Below are 20,464 nucleotides of genomic sequence, written 5' to 3'. Positions count from 1 at the left end.
TTCCTCACAGCATACTCAGTCCTTCCAGTCAGAGCTTGATTTAGCGAAAGAACGTGTATCTGTGGGCCATATAGGTATGTTAGATGGGGAAATGACTGGTTGAAACTTGAATGTCATCTTGCCGAGGCGGTAAAAATATCTAACCTTTATTACTCCTATTTGTTGTCTGCTTATATTAATTAGCTAAGATTTAGATTTGTTATGGATTAGATGTTGACATTTCTGTAGTGTTCCAGCAGAGAGGCAGAAGCCATGTTGTTACCTCTGTTACCTTCTCCATGTTTAGCACATGGGTGTCCCACGTCTTTGAGTAGCTTCGTGCCTTACTCAGGGAATTCAGTAAATATGTCTTCAATCAATCCCTATGTTTTGTATGATCTCTATAAATATATTTCTAGAGGAAGGTGACTATGAAAGAAGGTAGAAAGCCACTAAGCCACAGAACAATATTGATGTGAAGATAACTGTAGAGCCAGTCTGAATAAATGCAGACTGGAAGTCAGCATTAGTTTATAAGCATTAGCATTTCATGATGTCTGTATTAGATGTGTGTCACGTCATGGCTGTTTTTCAGTGTTTACTGTATTGGGCAAGCATGGCCAAACTTACTCACTCTGTGGATTACACGCTAAAATTCCTGTACAAGAGCCAAAACCCCCATAACATGTACTTTGGAGAGCTGAGGACTCCTGAAATGCGGGTTTGGGCTCGCCTAAGCATTGAGTGCTAGGTTGATGTTTGCTTCAGCAGCCCTTGTTGACTTGTTTCTTCCAAATCCAACAACTTGAATGCATTCAGCCACCACTGCATAAGCATGGCCCTGCTGCCAGTTACGTGACTGGCATCCTTGTGGAGCCACACCTGAGGTATTTTGAGGCAGGACTGGTTCAGAAGGTGTGCACTGGCCACCAGCACAGTAAGAAGCAAAGCTTCTGCAGCTCTGAGTCGTGAGTGGGAGAACACTTCATCAGGTTTTCTGAAGTTATTTGCCAGTCATGCCTTCTCACTTAAGTGCCTGTAGCAGATTTTGAATGTGGTTCTCTATGGCATGATTTCCTCCCTGTAAAGCAGCAGCAGCACTTGGCTATGTCATGAGGCATTTGGAGTATAAATTAGCAGGAAAGTTGCACAGTGCTAAGGCAAACACTTCCATTTTATTGTGGGGACAGGTTTGCTTCTAAGGCCAGAAGCAGCTGAATGTAAAATACTGATACTTTTAACACTAGAAGAATGGAAAATTAGAAGTAAGAACTAATGCATGCTATTTTGTGGGTGCAGTGGATGGAAAGAATGTGGTTTTGATAAAAATGAATGCAAGGGCAAAAGTAAAAGGCAAACAGATTTAGTACACTAAATTGTTTACTGGCTCTATAAACGTGGCTAGAACTAAGCTGATGGTACCTCTGTAGCAACAGGAAATTGTGCTTAAGCCATAGAAAATGTGAAAAATGCTTGCTATTATGACTTTTTTATTAGTTTGTAAGAATTACATTAAAGGTAGCAAGTTTTATACTTAGTAACTAGATAGATGTTATTTTGCAGTTGAAAAACTGCTAATAACCTGAAGAAAGAATGACAGAAGAAGTAGCATCATCTACCTCCAGAGAGAAATACGCCTTAAAATCCTCAAGAGGCAAAAAAATCTTGCTAGCAATTTTCTTACCAGTAATCTACTACAATTTCTTTATTCAGAGTGAACATCATCTGTTCTCTGTGAAGACTGAAACATATTTCAGTCTTCATTTGGATACAGGCTATTCAGAAGTTTTGTGCTTTTTGCAATGACATCAGCAGTCCTGTTGTCATCATGAGCTGAGGCATTCACGGCAATAAAATCTGGAGCTGTCCTAATAGCTTTCCAGAGAACTGCATATTGCTGTTCTTACAGGTCAGTTGTCAGGTTTCAAATGTCAGCACAGAGGGTGCTTGTCCTATAGAATGAGACCTACACTTGTATTTCTTGAGTGATATTAAACAGAAGTGATATTAAATGAGAGTGCCTTCTTCAGTTTTCACTCACACAATCCGAATACTCAACTTTAAAGAACGCCTAGAGAGTATTATCATCAGAAAGTATGTTGATGTTGTTTTCCCCCTGCAGTCTTACAAAAGTGAAGACAACTTATGAACTGCTAAAAAAATATAGCTTTGATAACTTTTTTTAGCTGAAGTTAAGAAACTTTCCTTGCATCACACTAAGTCTGTAGCATTGCCGAGAATTGAACGTGGCCATACCTGCAGACAGACCTTCTTAAATAAATTTATTTGCTACCCTGTTGAAGCTGACTGTCAGCTACTAGCCATGCACTGTCATTTCTGCTTAAAACAGATAGGACTGGCACAAGAGGCAGGAGGCTTAGTACCAAAATAGTCCGTGCAATCTTCCTGCAGCTCAGCTTTTCTGTTTCGTAGACTTCTAGCGGATTCTTCCAGAGTGCTTATCAGGTCAGGCAGTCTTTTTTAATTCTTTCTCAAAAAACAGTAGCGTGGATTTTACACAGGCTTTTCCCTTTCTGAAGAAAAACAATAACAAGAAGTAGATAGAGGGGGGGGAAGGGGAGAAACAAACTTTTTTGTCTAAGCATGCAAATTACTAAAAGTAGTGATTTAAAAAAAAAAAGAATAAATGAAGACAATATAATTACTCTTTATACTTCTTCATGAAGCTCACATGAAACAGCTAAAACACTAGCTAAAACGAAGTGATAACAGTTTTAAATAATTTTGCTTTCTAATACATACTTCTGTTGCTTTCTCTTTTCTGGTTGCAAACTGGCAAATTAAAAATACAAGTCAGTTTATTTTTCATTTCCTGTAATTAGCATTTTCATGTTCACTATATGCACTAAAGCCTTCATAGAAGTTTTTAGATAATTAAGAAATATATTTTTAATTTATTCATTGATATTGCTTTTCAGAAAACCATTGGCCTCTTTCAGCTGCTGACAAATGGAGCTTCAGTTCCTGCCCTCTTGGGGGGAAGGACTTTTCGTACCCTTTCCTATATCTCTACCCCCTGTGTATCAAAAGCTGCTAAATGTGAAAATCAGAGGAAGTGAAGACCACCAAGAACATCAGGGAGAACAGAGATGAAGTGCCCCATGTCCCTTTCCCACGATTACAGGAAACAAGATATAATGAGGAATGGGGAAGATGTCAGGGGGGTGGCCTATAATCCATGAAAATTCACAGCAAATCAGCTGGACAACCAAAGGGGCTCTTGCTGTGGGAAAGTGACTGCAATAACTGAAGTCACCAGAGAAGTACACAAACTATGGCAAAGTAGAACAGCAGTGAGCCGTTTACGGATGTTAGAAGGGTAATAAGGGTACTAATAATAAAGGGTACACAAATCATATCCGTGTGAAGGATTGTCTAAAGGGAATTAAGTGTCCCTGATCCCCCACCCCTTTTTTGAAAAAATTAAGATATCCAGAAAAATACCTAATTGAGTAGAAGCAAAATCTGACATTTCTTTAATTACTAGAGAAAAATGATTAAGGTCCACCATTCCCACATAGGATGAGATCTAAGGTAACCCCAAATTTCATTTGCAGTTTTTAAAGTGGTAATGTGGCTGTAGTGGATGTTTCTGAATGTCTTTACCCTATTTATAATGAAAGTAGGTCTGCATCTTGTAGCATCACAGTCTTGTTTGGAAAACATACCGTAATACGACTCACATCTTAGCTGTCAGTGCCTGCTTCAGTCCCTTTCAGAGTAACTAAAAAATCCTTGAATCTTACAGCTAGTTACCTGATACCAAGCAATTTTTTTTTCTTTCCAGAGACAAAAAAATCAATTGTCTCAATTTTCTGTACATTTGTGTTTATCATATAAATAAGTCCAATTCAAAATACATATCATCCTTCATGTCATATTTCTGGTTTCACCTTCTACTTAGCACCTTTGCTATAAAAGTGCAAAGTCTCTTTGTTAGACACTTTGGATACTATTTTCAGATTGAACAATTCAAAGTTACTATGTGAGAGAGAAGCAATTTTTGTGAAATGGCTATGTTCTTAAGCTGTAACAGTGATAAATTAGTAACAATGCTTTACAAGTTTGCAGTGATTTTGCTTTTGATATGATTTGAAGAACTGTATTCCTTAAACTTTTGTTCTTCACAAACTATTTGAACAGAACCACGCTATTAAATTTCTATTTTTGGCTGAATTATGGCTAGATTTGTTCCTTAGCCTGGTTTACTGGAATATATTAATGTACAGATATCAAATATAATTTATTTCCTTGGCAGTGCTGAACATTTGTATTTGATTTATATTTACAGAGCCAAAATCTTTTAACAAATAATAAAAGCAAACTACTTCCATAGCTTGCTTTTTGATCTTTTTTCTGATCTGCATAAACATTCCTGCAAGTGCCCAGGGTAGTACCTAGGGTAAATAGATGTTTGATTTTATGTATTCCTCTACCATCTTACCCACCTGCTTATCTGGCCACAGTCTGGTGTCTCTCTTGCAGAACATGCGTATTCATAGGAGCTATTGACTGGTGTCATGATTTAGGCTTTAGAGCTGTTGACAATGTTGAAATGTGAAACTTCAAACATCTTTTTCTTTTGAGATATCCATCCACCTAGTTTGCTGCTGTAGCAAAAATAATGTTTGTTTGTCTTTGTTATTTTGCAATGAGTTTGATTTTTTTGGAGGAAAGACTGTAACTGGTATTGAGAATTGAACTGAAACTGTGCTTTTCTTAAAATCAAATTATTTAGAACACATTGAGAATTTTTTATTTATTTTTTTCCCTCTATATGCAGTCTTTTAAAATAATTTCTGTTACTCCAGTTGGTATAAGGCTCTGGTGCTGAACTGTATCTGGTCCGTTACAGTGGAGCAAGGGAAGAGCAGGAGGAGAGAGGTTGAGCTTGGAGATTTCTCTCTGCTATTTACGCATACTCTGATCTCCTACAAGCCATTTAACCTTTCAGAGCCTTAAGTCCCCCTGCTTTAAACTGTGGGCAGGATTTGTATCCAGTGTTACAAAGTTCTTCAGATGATCTAACAGAAAATCTTTAGAGTACTAGGAACTATGCTAGAGACACCAATTTTCTCAGTCATCAAGTCTTAGTTTCTCCTTTTGAAAGGTTATCGATGAACTTTGGAAATTAAATATTTCTCTGGGGTTTGGATAATGCTTCATAACTCAGAGTTAGCTCTGCATCCTAGGACAAGTCGAGTACAAAGTGCATTGGCCAAATACATCCAACTGTGGTGAGAGTTGTGGATTTTGTGTTGGAATTCGCTTGTGGACACAAGCTGCCTGATGCAGCGGTGGAGAATAACATTTTTGCTTGGAATTAGCTTGTAATGAGTCATCCTCTAGAATATTTCTTCTGCCAGTTTCCACATATATACAGCTCCTGTTACCGTCCCCATCATCACCAGCTTCTTGAGGACATGGTGTCTCCAACAAAAGCATTTGGCATTCCCTGTCCCATGGGCACCTACCTGAGGACCACTCTCCATGTCAAGCCGTGTCATTGTGAAACCTTTCCTTCACCAGGATAAGAGCTTTTCTTTACACTTACTTTACACTTTACTCTTTAGCATGGTGATGGGCATCTCACAACCATCTCATTGCCTCTTGAACAGGTTTGGGCATGCCAGCTTTGGTCCAGGCGTAACTCAATACGCCAGCCCTCTCCACTGCTTGCACTGCTTTCTTATAGCACAGTCATGAGAATTGTCACTTTTTGCATTTAAAATGTTATGAATGCAGGCCATTCATGTTTTTGCCTTTAACAACGTATTTGAAGTAGACATCCAAGTGCTAGTGGATAAGCTTTTTAACTAATCCAGAGCTTTGTGTTAGTAATTAAAAAAAATGAGTGGTGCCAGTTTTCATCAGAACTGAAGGTCACCGGAGGCATAATTTATTAAGAATATGTAGCATCTAATTTCCCTCCTCCAGATTCTTTTGTGAAAATTGGAATGTGTATGTTTTTCACAAATACCTGGTTTTACCAGAATTTTGCTTTGTTTGATTAAAAATAAAATTAAACACGTAATTTTAATACTTTCTTACTCAGGCATGAGGAAAAATGAAATGCCAGATGCAAACTAATGGACAATATCACAGTGATGAATGTATTTACAAAGCAGTTTCTATAATGTACTGGGGAGTTAGTTTCTCTTACCTAGTATCATCTTGACCTTTTCTGGTAAGCGAATAAATGAGGCACACACACAACAGGTTTCTAACCTTAGGGAGAGTGCAGCCATCTAGGACTTGAAGATGTGAATCACGTTAGAATAAATATTTAATTATTCAGACAAGTGTCCAGAGGGGCAGCTGAGCTCTCCCCAGCCTGGGCTGTCCGTCTGGTGCTGGTAGGGAACATCTCCTTGTGGGGGTTGTCCAAGTCCTCGGTAAGCCATGTTGTAGTCAAGTGCCCTGGTGAATTTGGGTGAAACCCCTCCATACGTTTTCAGCAATAGATGCCCCAGTTGGCAGGTGCATGTTCACTAGGAGAAACTACGGGGCTTACGTTATCCAAATAATGGCCTTAGGCTGCATCTATGCTACTTCATGAGAAGAATGTCTTTAAAGTAAAAGAAAGAATGGGAAAAATCACACCTTTAGAACCCAAATGTTGAAGGGTCCTGTTTTCATTCAGGTAAACGATTGCAAATGCTGAGCTAGAAGCTCTACAAATATTTGTTTTGAGGTGTTTGTCTGTTAGTTGTCCTAGAGCAATCCATAAATGCTTGTACAGAATGTAGACGCACGTACACAGTTGTTAGTCACTTTGTGTTAGCTATTTGGCAATCAGTTAATTCAGTCATTGAATTGGCTTTATTTTTTATTTTAAATCTCAGCATACTTAGCAGCATTGGTACGTGCCTTCACATCCCTGAAATGTGGCCTCAACTCCCACTGCACTAGGATCCACCTCTAATAGGGAATAACTATCAAAACTGTATTTACCTTTCTGACACTAGAATTGTAATGAGATTTTAAAATATTCCGTCTTCAGTGAAGACAAGCCTTGATGATAAACCATTACCTTGTTAGCAGACTTCTGCCATTCTGTTGTATTTTAATGTAGGGACAATAAGGTTTGTCCAAATTCATCACCTGTAGAGGAAATTTATCCTGGTGCTGTGTTTAGCTCAGCATTGTGTATGCAGAATATTTGTGTGCAAATACACCAGATACAGTTTTCCAGTGTTACTGTACAGTACTTCAAAGGATTCCCTTGTATCGCTTCATGTAGCACTTAGTCATAAAAAAACTACTTGAATATACATTGTGGGAACCTCAGAAGAGTGTTAATTGTATTCTGCTGCAGTGGTAGCCAGAAGGTCAGACGCTAAAATTAATATATTTCTGAATAATTAAAATTTTGTATCAAATTTGATTTTTCATGGATGCTATTCAAAGAATCATGCTAATTTATGGGTAATATATTACATTTTTTCCCTGTTAAAACAATGAGGGCCGCTCCCCTCTCCTCACAGGCAGAGGCATTTTATACCTTAAAAATAATTGAACATATTGGTAAAATCTTGGACTCATCTCAGATGCGTGCAGAAACTTTATAGAATTAAGAGAACCTTTCTTTTGAAAGGAATCTGCTAGAGATCTTTAGGTCAGTTTCATTAACTTTTATTGATATTATCAATATGTACGTCTGAAATAATTTTGAAAGAATCTTTAAATAGTTTATTCCTTTAAGGAAAACATTGTATATTAGCTGAGTTGCAATACATTTTTATTCCTCTTCGGAGAACAGTTGAGTATAATTATCTTTGGATTAATCAGTTTTTGAAGTCTTTTCCAATGATATGTACAGAGAGGATTAAGAGAGAGATTACTAAAGCATTAAGATTTTTTTTCTGGTTGTTTTTAAGAAGTAATCCTGGCCTTAAGTCAATTACAAAATGATTTTCTCATAAGAAACTGTTGACCAAAGTATTAAAAAAAAAAAAAAAAAAAAAAAAAAAAGTAAAATCACCTATAGCTATATTCTTGTGTCCTGTGGCTTAAGAGGAGCTGTGCAAGCAGTGAGGGCCTGTTTTCATCATGCACCTTCTTTTCTAACTTTTTCTTTCCTTGTTACATGTTAAGCTAGAGTTGTCTTTTTCTTTTCCCAATAAAAATGTTGAAGTTCCTCTTCCCTGGCTTTTCTTCTGTTCGATGAGGAGCAATAAAGGAGAGGAATAACATCCCTCCTCACATCCACTGCTACCATTTTTCACTGGGGAATAGTTTTGTTTTTCTTGTGCTCGTTTTTCATGGGTATTAACTTGCTCCGTAGTGTTCTCTACAATTTGACCTTTATTTTATGTTTTGCTTTGGAGTTCATCAGAGTGCTGGTACAATTTAAATGCAGTCCTGCAAGATTGTTTTAATTGAATGTTTGAGTAGCTCCGTGTGCTGCTGTAATGAATGAAATTAACTTGATCTCAAGCTTGGAAAGACCGTCCCATGGACAGCTTCATAATCAAAACCAACCAAAGAAAGAAAGATCTCTAAATGAGTATAGCATTCTGTTGAACAGATCTTGGATCACAGTTCATTTGCTTTTGGCTTTAGGGTGCCCGGTGCAGCCGCACCCTGAATTCCTGCTGCTCAAGTGTTTCTTCCAAGCATCCCGTTGTAGCAAAAAAATGACAAGTGATGTAGTTCCTGCTCAGAGAGCCACAATCTCACCCTCTCCTATAGGAACGTGCTTTTGGGTTATGGCTGTTCCTTCTTCTTACCTGCCTAATTGTAATCCTGGCTTAGCACTGGATTGTATCACATCAGACAAGCCTATATGGATATTGTTTGGTAGATCTGTAATAATACCTCCATTACTTTTGTGCCTTCAGGGTTTTTTGTCTGGGTTTGTTTTTTTTTTTTCCTCTGCTTTCAAATTCATTGTAGAGGCTGAAGAATAAAGGGCTAAGCATGGTCTAGAAAAGTTAACCGAGTTAATTTTGCAGGGTGCTAGTGTGGTCAGTGATTTTTATTTGCTCAACAGAAAAAAGCTCTGCTTATCTAAGCCTTTTTTTTTTTTTGTTAGCATGACTGCATCCATGTTTGCATATGAGAAGGAACAAGCCTGCTATTGTCATTAGGTTTCCACAGTGGTGAAAGTTTCTATCGCGGATCAGTTTTTGTTTCAGCTTTCCAAGAGCAGTGCTCTTCTCATCTCAGGGAAATACCACCCGCTAAATGACACGACGTGCCGAAGCAAAAGCTGGGTATATATGAGTCCTAAAACCTATAAAGGCAGGAAGAAAGAACAATCTGTCATTTGAGACATCAGCCAAGACTGATTTTTTTTTTTTTAAAGGTCCATTGGACTTGTTTCGAGTCGTAGCTGATTGTAACAGAGAGCCTTAGCCCTCGTCTGTAATTCATAGCTTGTGACAAGTAGAAGGGAAAAGCAACTGCTTTAGGTGAGGTTTGCCCATGGGTCTAGCCAAAAACTAGATACAGCCAGCCAAGATGGTTAGCAAAAGGTAATATTTGAGCTGGGTCATAAACCTTGGAGAGGCAGCCATAAATCATAATTAAGGTTTTTCGGTTCCTTGGTGGTGTAACTCCTCGGAGATGGAGACTGTAACTGTTTACCAAAGCCCATTTTTTGTCTTCGGAGAAGTGTTTAGGAAACCTGAAACGGGGTTTATTAGGCATATCTGTGCGAGACAAAAGGGGGAATTGTTGGTCTCCAAGCAGCAAGCAGCATTGACAGGCTGACTGGTGTGGTCAGAAAAGATATTTCATTTCAAAGGATAAACTACAGGATTCATTTTTTTTCTTTTTTTTTTTTTTTTATCTGAAGTTAAGCTTATCTGGTTTATGCCTTATCTAATTTAACTTATGAGAATTGTAAATTCAGCTATGTTAAGCAAACAATTTATTTTGTTTTAATTCCAGCTTCTCTTTGTTTTAATAAACCTTGGTTTTTGTTAGGATTACTGTTGTGTGGGTAATTTCATACAGATGTCTTCAAAGAGTAAGGAAAAATCCATAACTCTTTAAGGGAATAGCTGAAGGGAAAAGGATCTCTGGAACTGCTTTTCATTCCTGTGCAGTCCTAGTGGCAGGGTTTGGATTAAAGCTGTGTATCAGGAAGTTGTCTGGCTGCAGCTGGCGAGCGTAAGGGACAGCCCGAAAACTGAAGAAGAGACAAAGACCTAATGGTTTGGGCCTATAAAACCTAAACTTCTAAAACTGTAGTCATATTAGGACTGCTAAATGGTATAGAGAGAAGTAACGGGTCCTGTCTGTGCTATGATGGGGGGAAGATGCATTTCTCTTCTCATTTTAGAAATGAAATATCTCAAAACAGTATTTTTTTAGCTACATAGTAATATGAAATGCGAGGTGAAATGATCAGGTTGTGTTGTTCTCCTTCTTTTCCAGCTTCATAAAATAGTATCAAGAAATCAGCTATTTAAGAGTAGCTTGTAATTTTAGAAGGTATAAATATTGTTCTCAGACAGTGCACATTTGGCCTGTAGACTTTGCCGTGGAGGTCATCCAGTTAAATATAGTGGTTCAATTTTCACAAAGGGCTTCATAATATAAAGGCTAATAACAGTGGCAGCAAGGCATGCTTAGAGACAGGTAATCAAATCTCGTGATTTAAGACATAAGCACATTACCTGTGAGCATCTGGAAAGCCCTCGTTTCTCTCTGTCACCTGCAAAGCCTTCTGCAATTAGCAAGGTTCATAGTGGGTATGTGTAGTGTCTAATTTCTTTGAAGCATTGCTGCTAGCCATCGTTAGGGAGAGGATACAGCCTTCTGTACTTCATCATATCATATCAAATGCTTCCACCAAGCATGGCCCTGCTTTTCTTGGCCGTGCTGGTGAGCGACACCAGCGTGGGCTGAAACAAAAGGACCCAGAAACGTGGTGGTCCTGGCTGCAAAAGCACAAAATTGCCTGATCCACCAGCAAATCCAAGTGAACTTGAGCTGTTTTTACATGCTACTTTGGGATTTAATTCAACTCTGTATTTTGTGGTTGATGTGAAAAAGACCCCTTGATGTATATAGGCAGTGGTAAGATAAGAACTGAAGGCATGGGAGTGGACAATTTCTTTTGAAATAAAAATGGAGGTATATTTTATTTCTAATTTTCACTCTTTTATTTCTGAAGTTTGCTCTAAATAGCAACTACAGAAGTTAAAATATTTTCTAAAACATACGGTATGAGGAGCATACACAGAGTTGTATCAAATTTGAGCTCTTCATTTGTAAGTAAAACCTAGGAATTTAGATGCTGTTTTTTTTTTTATTTAGCATGCTGGGAAAGTAACATGTTTTAACAGGTAGAACAGCATGCTGTTTCCTCTAAATAACTCATAGAAAGAGACAAAGGCAGCTTGCAAGGCTGAAGGCTTGAATTACAGTGTTAGATTGATCCCAAATGACTTGAACAGCTTTTCCAGCACCCTGTAAAGGGGAGTCCCTGAAGGGACCAGGGTGGCTGCCTGGGGCAGGGCTGCTCCTTGGTGTGCTGCTCACTCCCATAGCAGAGCTTCCCCTACAGCTGCTGCTGGCGGGGAGGCTCTACCTGGGCTTTCAACATTTTCCTGATTTATTTTACGTCCTATTTTATAACTTTCTGCGAGCTCCATAAAAGTCAAGGTCAAACCGAGGGAACCCTGGTGAATAACGCGAGGCGTTTATTTCAAATTGATAAAGACAGAGACATCAATATTAAAAATTTCCATTACTTACATGTTTGCAGCTTCTTTTTACTGTACTTCTTAAACTATTTGGAAGTAGTCATGGGAAGCGCATGTAGAAATCAAGCTCGGACTAACTGAATAAATTTGATTAGCTGCATGCTGAGAAAGTCAGGAGGATGAGACTGCACTTCCAGCAGTGATGCAGTATTCAGGTCAAAGTCCAAAAAGTTGGAAAAAGGGATGAAAAATTTGTACTTTTATTTTAAATGTAGGGACTACTGATCTGAAATCAACAGAAAGCCTTGTGACCCACGAGATAAAGTTAGCAAAAGCTACCCTCCTGAAGCCGGTACGGTTATTTGTTTTCTTCCTTAGCTTAGCTTCAGCTTGATCAAGGTATTATCATAAAACACTGAAGAAAATTCTGCAGTTACGCTTTCCCGGTTTCATTTTGCCTGGCTAGATAGCTGCATTTATAAAATTACACTTGAAAGAAAAATGAAAAAAATCTCTTACACTGCAATTTTTCCTTAATTAAAAACTCAATCTGTCAAGAAACAATTAATTCAAAATATACATTATTCAAATTGAAAATTAGAATATATATCAGACGTTGCCATTAATCAGTTGCCATTTTACTAGAATTGTAATGATATTACTAGGGTTATAATTGAAATTTCTCTGTTTATTTTTTATTTCTGAGGAAAAATATGCAGTTATTTAAGCCTTTCTCAATGAAAAACACAACTGCATTTCTTGACTTTAAACAGATGGGGTAAATAAGACATCTTCAGCTATTCAAAGATGCCCATATGGAAACTGAAAACATATCGATGAAATTTTTCATCCAAAAAAGGCAAAGTATCAGGAAAAAAAAAAAAGCAATAATATGGTGGCTAGAGCTCAGAGCTGAGATGGAAGAAATTCAGTTTCAAGCAGGACTTTAAAGTAGGTAAGCATAATTGCTGGTGAAAAAGGATGGCCTTTCTGAGTGGAGCGTGTGTGATTTAACTCCAAACGTATGAATTGGACATCCTAAGCTCACTTTATCTTCGGTGGAGAGAAATGGTTAATTTTAGGGCTTAATTCATCTGACCTATTTGCGATGTCTGCTCCACAACAAGATAAATTGTCGCACTGAGTAGATCACATCAAGTGTGAAGGGAGCATGGAGTGATTAGCTCAGAAATAGATGTCTGCATTTAATCAGTTTTTTTCCTTCCCCCAACCTCTCTCTCATGTTGGAGGTTACATTAGAAAATAACAGATTTGCTATAGGACAAGAGACAGATGGACACTGCCTTTCTAACTCTGCTTCTACAGCTATGCCTCTGGTGCTGGAGACTCCAGGTCAGGTGAAGAGATGTAAGAGGAATTCCCACGTACATGTTAGATAGGATCGGTGTATTTCCACAATCATTTTGTTACCAATAAAACTGGATTTTTCTAAGGAAAGAGATATATTAAAAGAATTTCAACTTGATGTTCTTTTCTATTCTAGTGTGACTATCTGCTTCAGTGGAAGGATCATAAAACGTTTGGACTAGGAGGAATACACAAGCATTCAGCAGCCTTTCCAAAAGTAAACATTTCTTGATTTGGGGAGATGAAGTTTCAAATGTCCTCCTTTTGAGCGATCAAGCTATGGAAAGAATATCAGTTTGTTTGTCAGCATTATTTCCTGTACTTGAGTTGCTTAATATGTGCTCGCTTTTGCAACATCGAACACAGGGAAAAGAAAAGATTTCTTGCTCTAGGAGCTCTCCTCTTTCTTAACTACAGAAAGCTGCTCTTTTCAGAAAACTGAAGCCTCAACAAACACCCAGTTACAGATTGAAAACACCTCTCTGAGCATTGCAGCAGGTTGAGGGGAGAAAATAAGTGTGTGCTTTTTTCTTTGTGTTTGTGTATTTCCTGTCTTTAGCTAGAAGGAGATATTGCCATGCAAAAGTGAGTTTTAGTGAAGTTCATGCTTTTGCCTTTGAAAACCAGATTTGCAGCCTTCCCAGCACGTTTTGGGATAAATCACGGCTTTCTTCTCTGAACAGGTTAGGTAACTTTTGGCCACATTTTTTCCTAAGTAATTATACTTTAGGGGCCCTGCGTTACAACTTCTGCCTTGAATTATTTTTATAGAGCAACTGGCAGCGCTGCTGAATAAGGTTTCTTGGTGCTTTCCATTCTGGTGCTCTTTCCTCAAATGCTTGTGCTTTTGTTAAATGCTATCTGTATGGCCGTTACCTAGAAGAGACAAATGTTTTATGCTGTTATGTGGTGGACTTTTTGCCTAATCCTGAATGTATTTTTCTGTGTGAAAAGTGCAAATGAGAAAGTATTTTAGTTGTTTTGCCTATATGAAATAACTGAAAGACCCATATAATTGTTGAAAGACCATTCATAATGCAGTCATGAAATCTATTCAAAACAGGAAGCACAAAGAAGGGGAAGAAAAATGGAAGTGCAAATGTAAATGCCTTTTTTTTTTTTGTCATCCTCTTGTGGTATTATGTAGATCCCCAGCCAGATGGCTACTGGCTATAAGCTGTGTGTGGATTCACAGGATTTTAACTCCTCTGTTGGTTTCCCATCTGTCATAAACTCAGAAGCTGCAATCCAGAGACTGACATGAATGTCAGTGGCTTCTGTAGCTCTCTGAAACAGCTACGCCCAAAGGCTTCAGAAATAGCACGAACTCTAAAGAGGACAGGACGTTGTCCCTCGTAACAGCCACGCTGCTAGACGCACAGAAAAGTTCCTTGTGGTCAGTTTAAAGTGGTGCTTTGAACCGCGTGCGACTGCTGTGGTGACAGCAGCCTCAGACAAACGTTGCCTGAAAAGTCCGCCCCAAAAGGAGGTTTTGCTGTTGTTGGAGCTTGGCGAAGGTTTTAAACCCACAGTCACTTTTGGTAGGAAATCTCATGTCTTAAAATAGAATAGCAGACAGTCTTCAACAGAGAGAAGGTGCGTGGAAAGAATAGGCCTGAAACAGCTAAAAACATTACTACAAGTCATTCTTCACTTAAAAATGACCAGTTTAGGTTTCTCTACTTCTTTCCTTCAGCATATGTCATCACTCAATGAGATCCACTCTGTCTTTGTTAGTGGAGGTGAAAACAGCTAAAAAAAACTTCTCAGATTTCATGGTGTATGGTAGAAAATGCGCTGGTCACTTAGCTGACACATTCCTACTGGGGCCTCATTACCCCTGAAAGCAATTAAACTTGGCTCCTAAAAGTAAAAGAAGCTCTCTGAGTCTCGCTTTAGGTCATGCCATACTCTAGAAAGTGAAATGAACAATTAATTTACACCTTTATGAAATGGGCAACAAAAGAAATAGTGTGCTCAGCCCCTGTTTCTAAAGCATTTTAGAATTAGACTTAGTGGGTAAGCATATCAAAAAGAAATGTGTGAAAGTCTGTAAGGAAATCACTATTATTACGAAGTCTGACCAAATTTATACTTGTTTTTCTTTATTAATGGATTTGAGTTATGTGAGAATAAAAGTTACATCCTTCCTAGGGAGTAACTGTCTGAATTACAGCGATCTGGTAATCCAGCTTCAAAAACTCAGCCATGAACAAATGAACCTTCCCTTTCCACTTTGGGCTCATTTCTGTAGGACAAGGAATAGCTGAAGAAGGTCATGAAGTGCCAGGCTGTGCGTCAGGTCATTTCTATTGCTTGGCGAAGTAGCTGGGAGTTAAACACCCCTCTCAGCATCGGGCATCACAGCCAGAGCAGGTATGGGCAGGTACTTCAGCAGCACAGCAGACTGTATCTTCTGCCCAGGTGTCCCCATGACAAGATAAGATGCTGGCTGGAAGACTTGCCCTGCGTTATAACACCATAACGTTACAATCCTCTTGAAGTTTTTTCTTCGTGTTATGCAGAAAAGGTTTTCACAGAAATCAGAATAGGACTTCTATTTCGTGAATAATATTTTCTGAAATTTATGTTAGATTGATGGTAGAATTAGCTAATTGTGCTGGGATATAACTTCGGCTGGTAGCCACAGCAATGGCACGCTATTCAGTCTTTTCTTGCACTTTCTTCAATTTCCCTCCTCCTCCTGTGGGGTTGTCTCTGTGTCAGAGCTCATTCATCTGCCTCGAGGTTAAAGGAGTAAAGTCACAGCCCAGCCAGATGTTGGCAGAGGAATAACTGAAATAATCTGAAAATGAAGCCTTACTTCTGCTGACAAAATTATTAATCCTATGATTCTCTGCCTGAAGGAAGTGGCTGAGAGGAGATCGGTATGGTCCTGTTGCCTTTAATAAACCTCAGTCCTACATAATGATATAGCAGGAAGAGCTCTTGAGTGTTCAGGAAGTAATTTCCTCCCTAAAGGGCCTTTGTAATCTGCTCCATATCATCGCCATCATCATCAGTGCTTGGAGAAATAGGTTTCAGGTGCACCTGCCACAGGAGAGGGAGAACATAATTTTGCAAGTGAGAAGTATCATAATCCTGCAGAGCACTTTTGTCTCTCTGGCCTCTAGCTCTAGCATACACCGTGGACTTGCAGATGAATATAATAGCAAACCATTGGTCAAAGTAATAAGTTTCCTGTGGAAGTAATGCAGAGCAGATATAAAATGCAAGACTCATGATGAAGTGAAATGGATTTTCTGTTACAAAAAAAAAGTGCATAATTTAGCTCACCCACAAGTGGTCCTGGAAGAGCCTTGAGTAGAATTCTCTACATTAAAAAATAAAGACATATGTTATAAGTTGGCTTCAGGTAAGAGAAGATGAGAAATATGAGCTGGAAGCATCTGAAAGTCATAGGTAGTAGAAAATGTATCAAAAGAGATCACACTAGTACTCCCACCAAAATCTTCGAAAGAAACTGCTCCAGAAATTCAGGATTGCAGTCTAAGATAGCATGTACTGGGATAGTACTGTACCGGGGGGAAAATTGTAGAGTAGAAAAGGCCATTTGCCAACATCAGCCATGCCAACAGCTGGTTAGAAAATGAAGGGATGTATTCCTCCTGCCCTCAGTCTGTCTCTTTTGTCGGAAGGAAATGCTAACTTGTACTGGTAGGACAAAGTTTTCTTGGTGTCAGCTGTTATCTGGGTTTGCTGAGAAGCTGGCATTATCAGAGGTTCAACATATGTTCATCACCTGAGCAGTTTCTTTGGTAGATCTTTTGTTTCTTCAAATCGTTTCTTGACTTTTAAGTTTCTCTTTAAAAAGGCTGTGTTTTTCAAAACTTCCTTTTTGTCATTTTTCCACTTGCAATTTATCAACTTCTGCAACAAAGATAAAAAGACAAAGGTCTTTATTGTACTCAGCTGTTTTCCACTTAAGGATTTGTTTACTTATGAATCCTGTTATTTAGTACATCACTTTTATTGAAAACTGTTCTCACATGTCTGTAAACTGTCCTCAAGGCAAGCTTCGTCCTTGTCCAGACATGAACGTTTGGGACTGCTGGGAGGAGTGGGGTGGAAATCGAGGGCAATCTGAAGTACATGCAAACAAAATAAATTACTCATTTTTTGAGGTTATAAAAAAAATCATAATGTCAATGGAAAAAAAATCAAAATGGGTCTTTGAAATGGATAGGGATAAAGGCTTCACAAAGCAGTGATGATAGACTTGGTTTGGGGCAGGATGAGAGGAAAGTTGAATTGAAATGTATATAATTAGTGAGTTTGGGTAATGGGAAGGACAGAACATATTTGGTTAGTGTACTTCGGAGTATACTTTTAAGCCAGATGTGTATGTTCAACATAGGAAATTCACTTTAAAAACATAGAAGAAAACAAGCGAGTTGGGAACTTGGGGAAAGGCTTCCGGTTGTACAATCTATTATTCTTTCTGTTGATCTTGTTTTGATGAACTGTCCCACAGCTGGGGGGAGCATTGCATGAAACTTTCAGTTCCATTATTTCTGACATTCGCCTTGAATTTCAGAAGCAGGATCTAAAGCCCAGATTTTACAATTTGATCCTCTCCCTGCCTTAAAGTTTCTTTTGATTAAAGCTGTAAAAGCCTGTAAGCTTTGGCACTGTTTATCTTTGGCTCATCTTACCTGCATTACAGATCAATGCATTTTAACTCTGTAAGTTCTGACCAGATTTCAGCAGGTTTCCAAGTTTTGGGCTTGAATTAGCTTCAGTTTGGAAACTTTAGCTGGTTCAGAATGGCGCTCATTTTCTTTATATAGTATCAACTCAACCTGAGATGACTTTTGACAAGAGAGAGTCTCCTCTGGGCAAATGTTATTCATGGCCTGACTTCTGGAGCAAAGTGCTCGCACCTGACTAATATGCTGATTTTCAAATAATTCAATATCTGGACAGTTTTAGAAGTTGTGTAGTTGTGCTTTTATTTATGGAGAGGGAGAGGCCAAAGAGAAGAGCTTGGAAAGAAACAAGTTCAGACAGTCTCGGTTTTTGTTAAGGAGCAACAAAAATTGATTCAGCTGCCTTTTGTCAATAAAAATGCAGCCTGCTGGAGGAATAGTTTTTACAAACATCTGAGGTTTAAGTCATGCTGCTAGCAGCAGAATCACAATTTGTACTTTAAAGATACTGTCAGTTACATGTAGTTCAGAGAAAGAGTAGGGAAGAAAAACCAGCAATTTGAAATCTCACATTACATCTGCAAAAAGTCAACATCCACTCTTTATTTTACCATATATCTTGCATAATCTGAACTGAATTTACATTTTTTCGTGATTTAGCTGTTTTCCATACATCCCTAATTCTTTGACCTGGGAAATATGTCTCTTTCTCGTATTGTTTAGTGTGAAACTGACCTCATGTGGAATTACATTTCCTGGTAATATACCATGAAAAATCACTTATTTATTTATGTCATCATACCTTATTCATTATACTTTACTTACTGAGGGGAAAAATGTGTTGCATCAGTTCAGCTGAAGCTCACAGAATAACCAAGCTCCTTAGCTTTTAGAACAGCAAGGAAGATGATGATCAAAAGATTGCTGTTGGAGGAAGAGCTACTCTTCTCATTTACATTTCTGAGCATTTTCTAAGATGTCTTCCACCTCTCGGTTTTAGCAGGAAAGAGTCGCAGAATCAAAGCAGCATCTATTTTATCAACCGAAAGAAAATTCCAGCCCTCACTGTCAGCCTTCTTTGGCCATGGTTTTTCCCCTTTTATGACCAAGTGAGCATTAGAGCCTGTCAGGATGCACATAGCTGCATTAATCATCTCCGCTGGCTACAGCCAAGCGAGTGGACAGGAAGTATCTATTTACTAAGGGCTTGTCTACACGGGGAAGTAGCTCCGCTCATTAAGCCTTAACTCCTTCTGTGGATTCTCCTGGAGCACCTTACCACGTTTTAGCTCTAGGCTACCTTGAAAAATACGGGATTTGGTAGTGGGTGTAGTTAAACTGCAGAAAGCTTGTATTAGCATGCAGTGTGGGTTCAGACACACGATCCTGCCTGCCCCCATGTGTCACCTAATCTTTTGTAACTGACCCTCTTCATGCTCGTAGTCTGTGGCAAATGGAAGGTAAGATGTGTTAGTTCAAGCCTCTTACATCAAGCCAAGGTAATTTGCTTGTGTGTCCATGCTTCCCTGCATTCACAGAAGGAGCGTCATTGATAGCGATTTGGGTGCTACTATTACTTCAATTATTCCCCAAGTAAATAATTTTGAAGAGTACTCATTATTTTTTCATCCACGATAGTGGGCAAGAATTGTGTGGGATGATAATCCACACCTCGCATGAACCATCTATTATTTGGTGATGCTGAAGTTAGTTGGGTTGAACTGCCTTTTGCATAGAAGATTTCTCTGAACAAAGATGAGTAGTCTTCTGGAGAACAGCCTCTAAGTGTGCAACATAAAGGCTGTTCATACCAGTGTATCCTCATCCTGGAAATAAGGGGCTTTGTTACTATGGCAGCTAAAGCTTATCTTCATGAGAAAGTTGCATCATTTTAACAAGAGCCGTATTTTTAAAAGGAATTTATACTAGCATAAGTTTCTTTGTGGAAACTATTTAGTGTAGCTTAATTTCATTAAGCAAGCCTTAGCTAAACCGCACTAAACTGGTTTTTAATTGAAATTGCATTAATTCAAAAGTTTGCTGAGTACATTAACAGTGTATGCATTTTCAGTGGTGGTATTTTCTCATGCAAACAAAAACTTGCGTGGTTCTACTCTTGGTATTCATGTTTAACTGTTAATTTTGTTACTAGCTGGAAAAAGAATAGTCAAAATAATAGCCTGTAATATTAAGCAAAGTAGTGTTTATTTCAAAAGACAAATGTGGAACCAGGGCACATGAAAATTGTATTGAGACAAATGCTTATCAGAAAATATGTCATAACCTATCTTATATAAGATAACATATGCTTCAGCTTCCCTGGGTATATTACCTGAGTAAAAACATTATGACCATTCAAAAAAAAAAAAAAAAAAAAGTAAACTGAAGGAAGGTGATAACTACATTGCTAGTAAGTGAAAACTTTTTGCTTTCAGCCCCTTTGACTGCATTGCATTCTTTGGCAGTTGTGTTCTTCTCTTCTACAAACTTACGTTGCTAGATAAAGTTTTATTCAGTGAAGTCTGCCAGATGGGAACAAAGGGTCGTTTCCTCCCGGTTTTTAGGACGACATTTGCTATTGTGAGTGAAATTCCAGACTGGGGTTGGCTTGAGGGATAGCAGAATGCAGGATTACATTTTAGCCCTCTACATATATTTGTACTAGGTAGCAAACAAAACGACTTTGACAGCCTTTATTTGGGGTGTATGGCTATTATTCTTTCTCAGCAGCTGTCGTTGCTCCTTCACCTCAGGTTTTGTTATACT

The 20,464-nt window shown here is 38.5% G+C and overlaps 1 protein-coding gene and 1 long non-coding RNA gene across 8 annotated transcripts in view; one reads left to right on the top strand and one right to left on the bottom strand.

The window, feature by feature from the left end:
• ZMYND11 (zinc finger MYND-type containing 11) overlaps positions 1-20,464 on the top strand; it is a 106,210-nt gene that overhangs the window by 17,591 nt on the left and 68,155 nt on the right. Inside the window, exon 2 of one of the 7 annotated variants that reach the window (XM_072033826.1) lies at positions 13,165-13,245. The exons of the other annotated variants lie outside the window; for them this stretch is intronic. The gene's annotated coding sequence lies outside the window, so the exon portion shown is untranslated. The remainder of the gene's footprint in view (positions 1-13,164; positions 13,246-20,464) is intronic. 7 annotated transcript variants of the gene reach the window in all.
• On the bottom strand, positions 14,736-18,686 carry LOC140001634 (uncharacterized). The gene is made up of 3 exons (XR_011807105.1): positions 18,524-18,686; positions 17,039-17,132; positions 14,736-16,919 (listed from the first exon to the last, which is right to left on the bottom strand). It is a non-coding gene; the product is annotated as an uncharacterized lncRNA (long non-coding RNA).

Source organism: Anas platyrhynchos, chromosome 2 (genome assembly GCF_047663525.1).
Source record: "Anas platyrhynchos isolate ZD024472 breed Pekin duck chromosome 2, IASCAAS_PekinDuck_T2T, whole genome shotgun sequence".
In the NCBI taxonomy this organism is placed as follows: Eukaryota; Metazoa; Chordata; class Aves; order Anseriformes; family Anatidae; genus Anas; species Anas platyrhynchos.
This window is presented reverse-complemented; position numbering and strand designations above follow the sequence as displayed.